Here is a 12,812-nt window from a genome sequence, read left to right as displayed (position 1 = left end):
ATATAACAATATTATACGCTTGAAGTTTCTTGAGGGAAATTTCTCTCTTTTGCGGGAGGTTTCTTGAGGGAAAAGATCATATTTAGCTTTGTGCCCCTGACACCGTGGGCTGTGCCTGTCGCAGAGTGGGCATTCCATAACTACACACTGAGGGAGGGAGGAAGTAAGCCAAGGAGTGAAAGTGCCCAGGTACCTCCTGGGGCTACTCCCAAAGTATTCAGCAGCATGTCAAACTCATTAGTCGTCAGCAGATGTCGCCCTTGTCTCTGAAATGGGGCACTTCTGGGCATGTGCACTGTGGTCCAGGCTCCTGGAGGGGCAGGTGACATGGGAAGATGCTGCTAACCCAGTGGATGAATGGATGAGCAGGAGGGGAGTTGTTTAGCATCCAGGAGAAGGCACTGGGAGAGGCGTGAAAGGGCTTACCACAGCAAGCCTCATGAACTGTGGAGTCTTGAGGCCTGGATTCTGGTCCCAGCGGGGAATACCAGGAGTCCCTTCAGCCCTCTGAGCCTCAGTTTCCTCACCTGCCAAGTGCAGGCAATAATGATATGCCTGGACATAGGTAGGTTGACAGGCCCTATTGGATAGTTGATAAAGATTTGATTTGCTTTCTTGTTTCCTTGCTGCTTCTAAGTTGACCTTTCCCTTGCATTTCCGGGGAAAGGCCAGAGGCATTCTCAGACCTCCCCATCTTACCAGTTACAGCTCTCTGAGTGGAAATAAAATGAAAATTTCACCAGCCTGGAATTCTGAGGAAGAAGGGGCAACGAACGAAGAATAAATGAGACAGGGCGGCCCAAAGATGTCAGGAGAGCCAGTGGCCCTAGTGGACCACACCTCTGGGTGACTCTTCTGTGCCTGCATGAGCTCACTCAGGTGGACTGAATATCTTTCTGGAGAGGCAACCATGCTAGCGTTAAGGGGATAAGGGAGGTGGGGTGGATGCTCCTCTCTCAACTCTGTCCCCTCACTTTCCTTGGCTATGTGACTTAAGCAAGTTTCTTCCCCTCTCTGGGCTATTCTCGCTATGAAATGGTACAGGCCTAGGTCAGGAGTTTTCAAGCTGATCTTTAGCAGTAGAAGCAGCTTCAAGCCACTTCCCCTGTGGAGTCAGTTGTGGAAGGAGATAAAGCAACACTATCAGGTTCTGGAGGGGCTGAGAGAGGAGCTAGGAGCCCTCTGACCACTCATCTCCTGCAGTGACCCTGAACATCCCCCCAAGGTCCCCTCCAAGTGCAGGCTCCATGACTCTTCAGGTCCTCCTCTCCCAGCTCACCTCGCTGTCCTCCCACAGCCCAGATGTCGCCCACCCCCAAGGGCTTCCCATTCTCCTGACCTTTCCCCACAGTCTCAGGCCCAGGGAATGTGAGGCTTGGAAGGGAGCCATGGAAGAGAGCCACCAGCTTCATCCATTGCTTTTCATAGGTGGGGAAAGTGGTTGAGAGGCAAGCAGGGACTCATCCAAGGTCACCAGGGCCTGGGGGCAGAGCTGGGACTGGAAGCCAGGTCTCTGGACTCCCAGGCCTGAGCTTGGTCCTCCCCACCAAACCTCCCCCTACCTCTGCCCCTCAGCCCAGAGCCTCTTCCAGTTCTGCTTGAGAGTGGGCCAGATGTCTGTGGATGCTGGATCTGGAGTCAGGGCCAGTGGGACACCAGTCCGCCTCCAAAGGTCACCACCCTCACACTCCCCTCCCAGTGGCTAATCAGCTCCAGGCCAGGCCTGCCACAGCTCCCAGGACACTGGGAACTCGAGCTGGGACCTCGCCCCGGCCAGCTCCCAACTGCCCAGAGCAGGGGTGAGCCTAGCCTCCCAGCCTACCCCCACCAAGTCCTCAATTCTCCTCCTGGCTCATCTCTCACGGGCTCCAGACCTGCTCCTTCAGCTCCCCTGGAATTTCCCGCAGAAGAAGCAGTACTATCCAAGTCCATGTCACACAGCCAGGCACAGGCAGAGAGCAGAGTCGACCTGCCCTGATTCTCAGCCCAGCACAGCACCCTTTCTCTCTGCAGAAGGGCACCAAGGTGGGCCAGAGTTCTACCTCTCCCAGCTGTGTGACCTTGAGAAAACCACTTCCCCACTTCCCCACTCTGACCCTCAGTCTGCTTATCTTTAACAGAGATAATCACAGGTGTTGATACCAAGAGCTGTTCTGAATATTAAGTGAGATAAGACATACAAGCACCAAGCACATTATATGCTCTTATTAAATCATCTTATTTTTTCCCAGGGGCTCCCGGTGGGAGAAATGGAAATTTCTCTCCTCATCATTCAAGGCTTCTTAGCTTAGCCCCATGTCCTCTGTCTGAATGCCTTCCTTTCCTCACCGTCTGACCAGCCCCTCCCTTCCAGGCACTGGTCCTTCCCTCTGGTGCAAACGCCCACCTTGGCCTCTGCTCTTCTCCCTCCCTTCTCCCTGCTTCCGTGCTAATCTAGAGTCCCCTCCCTCCTCTCCTCCGCTTGTCTCGCCCCTCCTCCGCCATCACCATCTTCTCCAAGAGGCCTCTCAGGTCATTCCAGGATCTTCCCGGGTCCCTGTTGGCCGCCCCCTCCCCCTGCTGGATTGGAACATTCTCTCTGGTTCAGTTTTCCCCTTTGACCCTGAAGCAGGGCCAGGCACACAGGTGAGGTCCATGCCCCACCTGGTCTCCGAGGGCATCCCTGCCCCTGCTCTCCACCCCTGGTCCTGCCTGAGCCAAGCCCCTCCCCCAGTTCAATGGCCAGAGAGAGAGGAATAGTAATGGCAACAACAGCGTTGCTTCTAAGAGCTCCCGTCTGAGAACTGACAAGACCCAGGCCCTTATCCCAAACGTTGTTATGTGTATTAGCTCATTTAGTCTGCCCAGCAGCCCTAGGAGATGGGCACTATTATCTGCCTCATTTTACAGATGGTGAAACTGAGGCACAGAGAATTTAGTGGCTCGCCTTGGGTCACACCGCTGACACGAAGCAGAACCAGTCCTCAGCCCCAGCCAGGCCAGGTCGAGCCTGAGCTTTTAGGAGGCTCTGGGTTCACATTAGACCTGGCTCAACCCCCACTTACTGGTTGGCACCACCAGGCAAATCAGAACTGAGACTCTAGTCCAGGCCACACATTGTGCCACCCCAGGAGGCAACATTCACAAGAAGTGACCCTGGAGTTGTACCACCCACTCGTTGCTCCAGCCCGGGCATCCTTCTGCCCTAACTGGCATCCGTCAGCTTCTCCCGAATTCACTGGAATGCTGCCATCTAGTGGACACTTTAGGAATTACTCACGCTCTGTTGAGCTTGCAGGCTATTTGCTTACCTTCTTCACAGGAACAGGGCTTTGCCTCTGTTGAGGTCACAAAGCCCTGTAAGACCCAGTCCCGCCCTCCAGTTGCTCAGACTCCCCAGGACATCCATCCACTGGAGCACAGACAGGTCCACTGAAGACTTCTCTCAACCCTCCCTCCCAATGGATGCCTGACTGGACCCTCTCTCCTGCCTGTCCCACCTCCAGCCCAGACACCAGATATTCTCAACCTGGATGACTGTGGTTGCCTCCCTGCTTCCACTAGTACACCTTTCAGTCTGTTCTCAGCCAGCATCCAGAGCCATCTGTTGAAGACAAAGATCTCATCCTGTTGCAAGCTACCAAGCCCCTTACCCAGACTCACCCTGCACACCCTGGCCCAGGTTCTCCTCGCCGCTGTCAACTCCTCCTTCCCTCTCAATTCACCACGTTCCAGCTGCACTGTCCTTCTCTCTTTGGAGAGATTTGTACCTGCCCCAGAACCCTTGCACTGGCTGTTCCCACTGCCTGGAGTACCCTTCCTCCTGAGAGTCACATCATCCAGGTGTCAGCTCAGTGTCTCCTCTCAAAGAGGCATCTTTAAAGACCCTGAGGTGGCCCTGCCCCTCCCCTAGTCTCATACCACTGTATCTTTTCCTCACAGCTCTTATTGTCTAAAATCATTCCGCCCTGTCTCTTGTCTCTTACCTCCCCATCAGGGTGATGCCGGACTGCGTCTGCCTCCTTCCACTGGCTCTGAACCTAGAGCAGTTTTGGCCACTCGTGAAATACGTACTGCTTGACTGGATGAATGAATGCATGCCTGTATGTACGGATGGTATTTGTCTCCACTTTGGGGTACATGAACTCAAAGACAGTCAGACCCGGAAAGCTCTAAGTAGTTCACAGACTAGATGGCCCATCAGACCTGACCTGGTCCATTAGACTTAAAATACAGATTTCTGGGCCCTTCCACCCTGAGATTCTTGTTCAGTAGGTTTGGAGTGGGTTCCTCCACCCCACCCACCCCACCCCTGCATGAGTTCCAAGTGATTCTGATGCTTTAGTGGTCTAGTCTAGTTTAATCTAGCTTTCTAGTTTATAGATGGGGAAACCGAGGCCCAGAGAGGGGAGGGGCTGACCTAAGATCACACAGGGAGCAGGAGGTGGGACGTTCTCAACTTCCCCTGTGAATAGCAGCCTCCCTGCTCCTTCCCTGACTTCTCCCCCAGCTCACTGTGCAAGGGGCTCCTCAAGATTCCTCAGACCCCGACACTCCTGCCTCAGGGCCTTTGCACTTGCTGTTTTCCCTGACCTGATTGCTCTTTTCTTAGATACTCATGTGACTCTGTCCTCGCTCTCTTCAGAGCTTTGCTCAAATACACATTGAGATCCCCCACCACATCATCAGTAAGGTAGCAACCTCTCCTTCATCTGCTGTTCTTTCCTTCCACAGCACGTACCTTGACCGCACCGCAGTCATTTGACTTACATCCCTCCACTAGGGCTTGAGCTCCATTGCAAGCAGGGGCTTTGTCTCATTTTAATTGCTTTATTCCAGCACCAGAACGGTGCCTGGCATGGGGAAGGAGCTGAGGGAACACTTGTAAGATGAATGAGTGGGACCTCAGCCTTCAGCAGGCAACAGTTTCCAGTGAGGCTAATAACATTATTTTGTCTTCATTGTATCTATTTTTCTGGTTACCTTTTATTTCTTATGGCCAGTGATACTGAGTTTTTCCATTTGTAGAAGTAATTTAAAATTCCCTTTTAAAATAAATTCACTTAATTAGAAAAAGTACATTTACTTCAAGAATAATATTAAGAGAGTTCCACGTGGTGGGCAGTCAGGGCAAAAACTGGGAAGATGGGATGGGAGTTACTGAGGCTGTGTGATTGCTGGAGTCCAGGTCTCCCATGTGACAGATGCGGAAGCTGAGGCCCAGGGCCTGAGTGACTCATTCGAGGTCACTCAGGTTAATGGCATGGTAACCCTCCACCCTGGTCTTCTGATTCCAGATGTGGTATTTCCATTTTCCTTCTAAATTCTCCGTTGCATCCTTCAGTGGACACTTAAGTGGGGCGGTGGGAGGTGTCCTGCCCCCAGCCTCAAGATAATAGGACTGAAGACATTTTTAATGACTTTGTCTCCGTCAGCTGGCACAAGGCATGTTAGATACATGAATAGAAGAGAGAACAGAAGACCTTGAACCCCAAATCCTTCCCTGATGAGCACCCCATGCTGCTGGGGAGAGGGTCCAGGCCCACGGCATCGGAGACAGGCTGTGGAGATCACCTGTTGGTATAAATCTCTGCAGGTAGGTGCCCCAGCACAGAGGAGCAATGGAGGCCGTGGAGCTGAGGATGGGGGCCGGAGCGCATCCTTTGGGATGTCGGGAGAGATGGGGGCTGCATGGGGCTGACTGGGTTGCAGGGAGCAGCAAAGAGCAGAAACTGGGAGGAGTCCTCCTTCCTGAGGACACCATGGGAGTGAAAGCTCAGGCCCCGCACCCGAAAGCTCTGGCTTGGAGCCTGGCCCCTGCCACCCTCCAATATCATCTTCCTTTTCATCCTCATCATCTTCCTCCCCCTCCAAAGTGCTGACATCAGGACTAAGTGAGAAAGTCTCCACAGAGTGCTCCCTGCAGCATCAGGTCTGTAGATGGAGCTCAAAAAATGTTAATGCCTGTGATTTGGGGGAAGGGGTCAAGTTCATTGATGGGCCCCAGGATGTCTGCTATGCAGATTTCTTGGTAACAACTTTCTAAGGCTGTCGGTTTCTATTTCTTTGAGGAGAATCAGTGACGCTAAAAGATCCTGCCCCTTTAAGGTCAGGGCTGGAGAGTTGAGAGGCTGGGAGGCTGATCTGGAGCCTGGAGAGAGCCCAGGAGTGAAGGGGTGATGGAAACAGTCTCAGAGGACTCGAACCCGTTGCCATGACCACACAACCAAGTGGGGATTGGAGGCCAAGTGTGTGGGTTCTGTCCTCTGTGTTCTGCTCTTAGCTCCTAGCTGCTTCCAGACTCAAGAGTGGGAAATTCACTGGCATCAGCCAAAGCTTAGAGAAATAACTGGTTATCCTGGCATTACTGCTGAGTTGGCCCTGAATGCGTCAGGACAGAACCTGGGCCTCAGTTTACCCCTCTGCAGAATGGGGAGAAAGGGCTTGCTTAGTCCATCTCTCAGCAACCTGGAAGTCAAATGAAATTGTTCTTCTTTCCCTTTTGTTTCTCCTCTAAATATTTTGATTATTCTGATTTCTCAACTGCCTGGTTCAGCCTCTGGAGAGCAGGGGATGCCTGAAGGCAGAACCGCTGTCCCTGCTGGCCTGAAGACTTAAGGAGCAGGGTCTAAGAAGCCAGGCCTCGGGGCTCTACGGAAGCGTGGGGATTCTTTCCCAGGGCCCCGCCTGAGAAGGATTTATGGTTTGGCCTGCAATGTGGTGAACTGCTAAATATGCAGATTATGGGTACAAATCCGGGGGTGGCAGGAAAGGCAGCTGGGCGGGGCGGTGGGGGCGGTGCGCTGGGGGTCTGGCTGCCGGACCATGTGTGCGGGTGGGACCCAGCTGCTCCAGATGGCTGCAAATGTGTCAGTGGCGAGCGGTGGGGTGGGGGCTGCAGCACAGTGGCCTCACACCACCTCCTCACCCTCCATGGGCCTCCAGGCCAGGCCAGCTGAGCTGTCCCCCCACCAGGATCCTAGAGTGGCTAGGGCAGTGGGAGAGGTGGGGCAGGATGGAGAAGAGGGGCACTTTCATTGCTCAGATGTGGAAATCAAGGCACAGACATGTGGGGTTATGTCCCCCAGGCCACACAGCCACCTTGTGACCACGTCCGAAACCAAAATCTGATCTCTTGACTCTGGGTCAGCACTGGGCATGGCTGGGCATGAAAAGGGATGGAGGACTCAGCCTGTGGTAGCTCAGGTCATATTCCAGACAACGCAATGTACAAGGGGTGGTCATGGTGTCACATACGTGAGGAACAGGAGACACCCTGCCGGAGGGTGCTGGCTGCATGCAGGAATCCGGATTTGCCTCAGGGCTGGTGGGCACCATGAGACTCACATTACCTCCTCAACAGAGCTGGGGAGGGAGGCCTTGGAGAGGAAGGGGTCTCTGCAATTAACACAGGATGGCGTCCTCAGATTAGCTGGCATGGAAAGCGAAGCTGGGTTGCCAGAGGGGAGGGGAATCAGGATGTAGCCTTATTTTAGATGAAAGATTAGGATTTTGAAGCAGGAAATGATCCTACTGTCCCAAAGAGGGGTGTGTAGGGAAAGGCGTCCCTCGCATTTTTTCCTGTAGAGAAAACAAGGCTCAGAGAGGGCCAGTCATTCATTCAAGGGACACAGAGTTTGGATAGACCCGTAGCAAACAGTCTTGATCTCTTGAGTTCCTTCCCAGAGTGCCTGGAGTGAAAGAAGTCAATGTTGAGTGCTGACACCAGGACCTTCCCTTGTCCTTGGCTGAGATGCGGCTCTGGCCCACGTGTCCCTTCCCTGCCCCCAGTCCCGGGCCACTCAGCCTGGCCCACAGCTGGCCCTGAGCATTACGCAGATCAGGGGTGTCTGGGGCTCACACCTCACCCAACCAGTCCCCTCCTCCCCAGCAGGAGTCCCAAACCATGGTAGCTCCGTCCAGTGCAGAGGAGATGGGCCAGTGAAGCTGGCTATCCCTGGCTTCCTGTTTCTGGGTCCTGGGCCCCCACACACTTGGTGGCAGGGAAGCAGGACGGCAGAGACTCAAAGAGGCAGGCATAGGATTGTAAAGGCAAATCCATCAGCAAGAAATGAGAAACAGAGTCGGAAGCACTGGGGTCCTGGGAGACAGAGCCCGCTCAGGTGTCTGAGTCACCAAGATGTTTGTTCCCAGGACAGTTGGGTTTGTTCTCAGGGAAAAGTGGCTCTGCCCAGAACACGAAAGCAGATGCTCCCAGCATGTACAGCAAGGGCTGCCAGAGGGAGGGCGACTGCTGGGGGACCTCCAAACCCCCTCCCCCTCCCTCCTTCACAGCAGGACTTCCTCTGCTCCACCTACTCATGGATCCTTATTCCACCTTTCAAGGTGTGATGACTTTGGGGAAGGTATTCTCAAGGGTGGAGCAAACTAAGCCTGAACTGGGAGTCTGATGGACCCAGGTATGGAACGGAGTCTCTTTTGTTGGCTGTGTGACCGTGGGCAAGAAACTTAACCTCTCTGTGTCTGTAGAATCAGGATTGCTGTATGCCTGGCACCAAGCAGGTGTTCATTAAAACAGCCACCCCCTTTCTTTATTTCCCCTTGAGAGGAAACTTCTGCTGCCCAGCACCTCCTATTGCCAAATATCCCCTAGGTGCCTTCTCCCGCAACTTGCTTCTTCCTCAGTGATAATAAGACTATAGGGAAGTGAATGAGTTGCAACTGTAAATTCTAGGCCCTGTGCTGGGTGTTTCCATCGCTGCTGAGGAAACTGAAGCACAGAGAGGTGAAGTCACTTGCTCAAGGTCACACAGCAACTAGGAGATCAAGGAGACATGAGTCCAGATCAGTGGGAGCCCAAAGCCTTACCTTTCCAGTCTACCTTGCCATCTGTCTCTTCTAATGAATCATAGACAACTTCAGACTCAAAAGGTTGGGTAGGGCTTTGGGGTCATGGAGAAGGCACAGCCCGGTGGAGTCTGGAGAAGAGAAGGGGACCAAGGGCGGAGTTTTTCTCCCCACAGTTTTGCAGAGGGGTTGGCTTGCCTGATGTTGCTGGGTGACTGACAGGACTGGAGGCCCAGGAGAGGGTCAGGCTAGGGCTGCTGGGGGCTGAAAAGACCAGACAAGAGCCAGAGATGGGCCCACAGCTTAGGCACCAGCTGGCCTTGCTCCTGGGAGGGCAGAGATTTCTCCTTTGCCTTCAGAAACGGGACACTGAATGCTCAACAGACTCCTGAGGTATCCGAAGACTCTTCAAGTGAAGCTCCGAGCTTCAGAATGTTTGCCCCCCCACGCCCACTAGCCGCAAAAGGACACCTTTCATCCTCAGAAAGGAGCATCTTTTCCCCCCGTGTCATTTTGGTGAATTCAGCAGAGCCTTTTACTTCTAATTCAGAAAGTGTCCTGATAATAAAGACATCATCGATAGGTTAACTCACTTCTTCAAAATCTCAAGCACTTTCTGGAGAGAGGTTTTCCAAATGGAAAACAACACTGCAATAAAGGGAACAGTGTGGTCCCACTGTCACCATGTTCATGGTTGGGCTTTGAGCGGGGAGGGAGCGGGAGGGGAGCAAACAAGTAGAAACCTAATAAACCCATCAGGAAACACAAACTCCCACCATCAGTTCAAGGCGTTTGTTCCAGAATCGGCCTCCGTGACTGGGCATTGCTTCCCTTCCATCTGCTGTTGCAAAGACATTACAAGAAGCAATGGCTCCGTGTTAAGAGGCCCAGGCTGTGCTATTAATGCTATTGACAAACTCGCAGGAAGACATTCGGGCTCACTGTCTAGCTTACAACAGTCACTGGTATCTGAAAAGACTGGTCTTTTATTGCAAGCAGAGGCCTGTGATAGGATTTATTTTCAAGGGCTCGTTCAATTCAGTCCTCACAACACGCTCTGCAGTGGGAGGAAGGTCTCTCCCCATTTTACAGGTGAGGAAAGCTGAGGCTTGTTCAGTGTCACACAGCTGGAAGGTGTCCAAGAGTCAGGATGGTGTCCATGTGCTCTGACCCAAGTGCCCTTGCTCAGATGGGAATTCGCTGATTCATTCATTTAGCATATACTTGTGCAGACTCTTCCAGAAGCCAAGGCTTGTAGTTGTGCCAGGATAGTGTAATAAACAAAAACAGCAAGCCCCCAGCCTCGTTGATTTTTAGGGTCAGGCCACCTTCCCCTGCCACCCCCAGGGCCCTTCCTCACTAAAGAAGGGATAGCTTTGGCCCCTGATGTGCCTCAAATTTCCTCTCCGCCCACAGCAACAGCCCCTAGACAGCATGAGACCGAGGCTGGTAACCCCCGCTCCCTCATAGCCCACCCCGGCCTCTGCTCCAGACCCTTATGGTTTCAGATCTGCCTGGGACAGGCCAGGGGAAAGGGAGCCCCCAGGGAGCCTGGAGCAACAGCCAGAAGGGGGCGGGAAGGGAAGCAGGGCAAGCAGAGGTGTGTTTTGAAATCTGCTTCCTTTTGGCCACGCTTGAACTTCCAAGCAGCCGGGTTTGACTGACAGGCGCGGAAAGGGAGCGCCGGCTCCCCGTGGAGCCCCGGGCAGAGACGGAGGGGCTCCGCGGGGGCTGGGGCTCCAGGGCCATCATCCTCTGCCCTTCCTCCCTTGCTCTCAGCCAGGGAGCGCCTGGGGGCCTGGTCCCAGCTGGTTGGACCCAAGAAGGCCAGGGCAGGGGTGGAGATCTTGGAGTGCAAGACAGGAAAATCACAGAATCCAGCCAAGTCTGAGCCCTTTCATGCATGTCTGCCAACAGTATCCCAGTCAACAAGGGCAGGCAGCATTTACTGAGTGCCTACTGTTTATTCTTTATACAAATGCTTATTAAATGAGTTCATCTTTGCAAAGATCTTAGAACAGTGCTCAGTGCATATACACGCAATGAGTATATATATGCACATATATGCATATGCATACATAATATGCATATGCATATACTGTGTATTTGCATATGTAATATACAGTATGCATATATAATAATATATGTGCATTTCTGAATGAATGAAGAAGCTGAGGTCTGGCTCTGCCATTTGTTCAACTCAGATCTGTCCCCTGGTCTTTCTTTATTCTTCTCTGTCTCAGGACTGACCCCTGCCAAATGACACCTCCCAGGTTCTCTTGCCAACCAACCTCCTGTTATACTTAGCCAATGGGAAGAGCCAGTTAGAGATTGGAGGGCTGGAGCCAGGATACTTCTCCCGCTCTGACCCTACTCTTCTGCTTTGGTGTCATCTTGAGCAGTGTCTGGGTCACCCCTGTGGTTCCAGGTCCTGGGGACAGGCCTTCCTTCTGAGTGCCAGCTCCTATGGGCAGCTCCTGCCTGACTGTGGTTCCAGTGTCCCTCACTGATCCTGGCTCCCAGACTCTGGTGTCATCACTTGCTTCTTGGTTCTTTTAGTTTCAGAATTGCCTCATCATCCCATAAAGCCTTTCAGCTTTCCTACCCTCTTCAGAGTAAGCGCCCTATATTAAATTCCTTCTGTTGAAATAACTACCTGAGTTCTGGCTTCCTGATTGGATTTAATAGAAGCCCCTACTATGTGTCTGCCTTTAAGAAGTTTATAATCTAGTGGGGAAGAAGAGCATCCAATCATCACATAAATACATATTTAATTACAGAAAGCAATCAGTCTGTAAGGAAAGATCCTACCAAGGGGCCCCCAATCTCCCTGGGGCCAGGCTTCCCCGAGGAAGGGATGTGTTTTCCAGCCACTGTATTAGATGCTTTCCATACAGCAATACACAATTCCTTGTGGCAATACTACAAGCTAAGGGTTATTATCGCCCCCATTTTGTGGATGAAAAGATAAAGGCCCAGGAAGATACAAATTCCTACCATAAGCCACATGGTCTTGGAGGGGCCTGGGCTGTGATGGGAGCTGGGGCTGCCTAACCTTTGCCTGGCTCCTTGCCACCAACTGTCTGGAACTGACACCTCACAGAGGAAGGAACAGGTCTAGAGAAGGACAGTAACTTCCTCAGGGTCCCCAAACCGGGAGAAACTGGGTCACCTCGTCTGGGTACAGATCCCAGGGCTACCTCTGCCCTGTGAACTTCTCCACGTCACTGCTTGGCTGCAGACTCAGCGCCTCCTCCCTTCACCCCCCCCCCCCCAGTTTCCCTCGCCTCCGAGACCACAGTTCTGGGCCCAGCGCCAAAGCCTGCCCCCTCAGCGACCCCTTTCCCACTGTCCTGGGTTTCTGAAACTCGCTCTCTGTCTCGGGGGTGGGGGATAAAAGCTTTTGCAGCTCTCCTGAGGCAGTGTGTGTGTGTGTGTGTGCGCGCGCGCGCGCGCGCGCGCGCGCGCGCGCGTTTACCTGGGGCACGTCTCCCCCTTGGTAGGAGGTGGGGGGCCCTTCCAACCAACCCCCCTAAAAGTATTTACCACAGGTGTGAACTGACCTCCAGCTGCAGGCGGATAGATGGGTGGGGGTTTGGGAGCTGGGGGATTCGAGGTGCTGGGGGTCCTGGGGTCTGTTCCGGGTAGACCGGCCCCTACAGCAGGCACTAGGGGCGCGGGGAAGGGCCAGTGGCTTCCTGGCTGGGAGCTGGTCAGGAGAGAGTCGGCCCAGCGAGAGCGAGAGAGGCAAGACTCCAGGACATCTGGGCTGGGGGAAGGTGCAAACTATTCCTGCAGGAGGTGAAGGTCTGGCTCTGCACGGCCCTGAGGTCTCTGACGGGAAGTTCCCGCCGCAGGGAATAGCAAGCTTGGCTGGGAATGGGCTGGGGGAGGGAGCCTGACGCAGAGAGAAGCTGGCCGACGCCTCCTGGAACAGATGGGGACACTGAGGCGGAGAGGCGGATGACTTGTTCGAGGGAGAGGCTGAAAATGAACTGACTTTCTGTTCTGTCGACTTTCCACCC

General features: G+C 53.4%; 1 long non-coding RNA gene across 1 annotated transcript; it reads left to right on the top strand.

The window, feature by feature from the left end:
* Positions 1-3,419: 3,419 nt before the first annotated feature.
* On the top strand, positions 3,420-5,504 carry LOC140699026 (uncharacterized). Its single transcript, XR_012077060.1, has 3 exons — positions 3,420-3,661; positions 3,977-4,082; positions 5,415-5,504. It is a non-coding gene; the product is annotated as an uncharacterized lncRNA (long non-coding RNA).
* The last annotated feature ends 7,308 nt before the right edge of the window (positions 5,505-12,812 follow it).

The sequence above is a fragment of the Vicugna pacos genome, chromosome 10, assembly GCF_048564905.1.
Source record: "Vicugna pacos chromosome 10, VicPac4, whole genome shotgun sequence".
Classification (NCBI taxonomy): Eukaryota; Metazoa; Chordata; class Mammalia; order Artiodactyla; family Camelidae; genus Vicugna; species Vicugna pacos.
The sequence above is the reverse complement of the archived record's forward strand: the minus strand, read 5'-3'. Positions and strand labels throughout refer to the sequence as shown.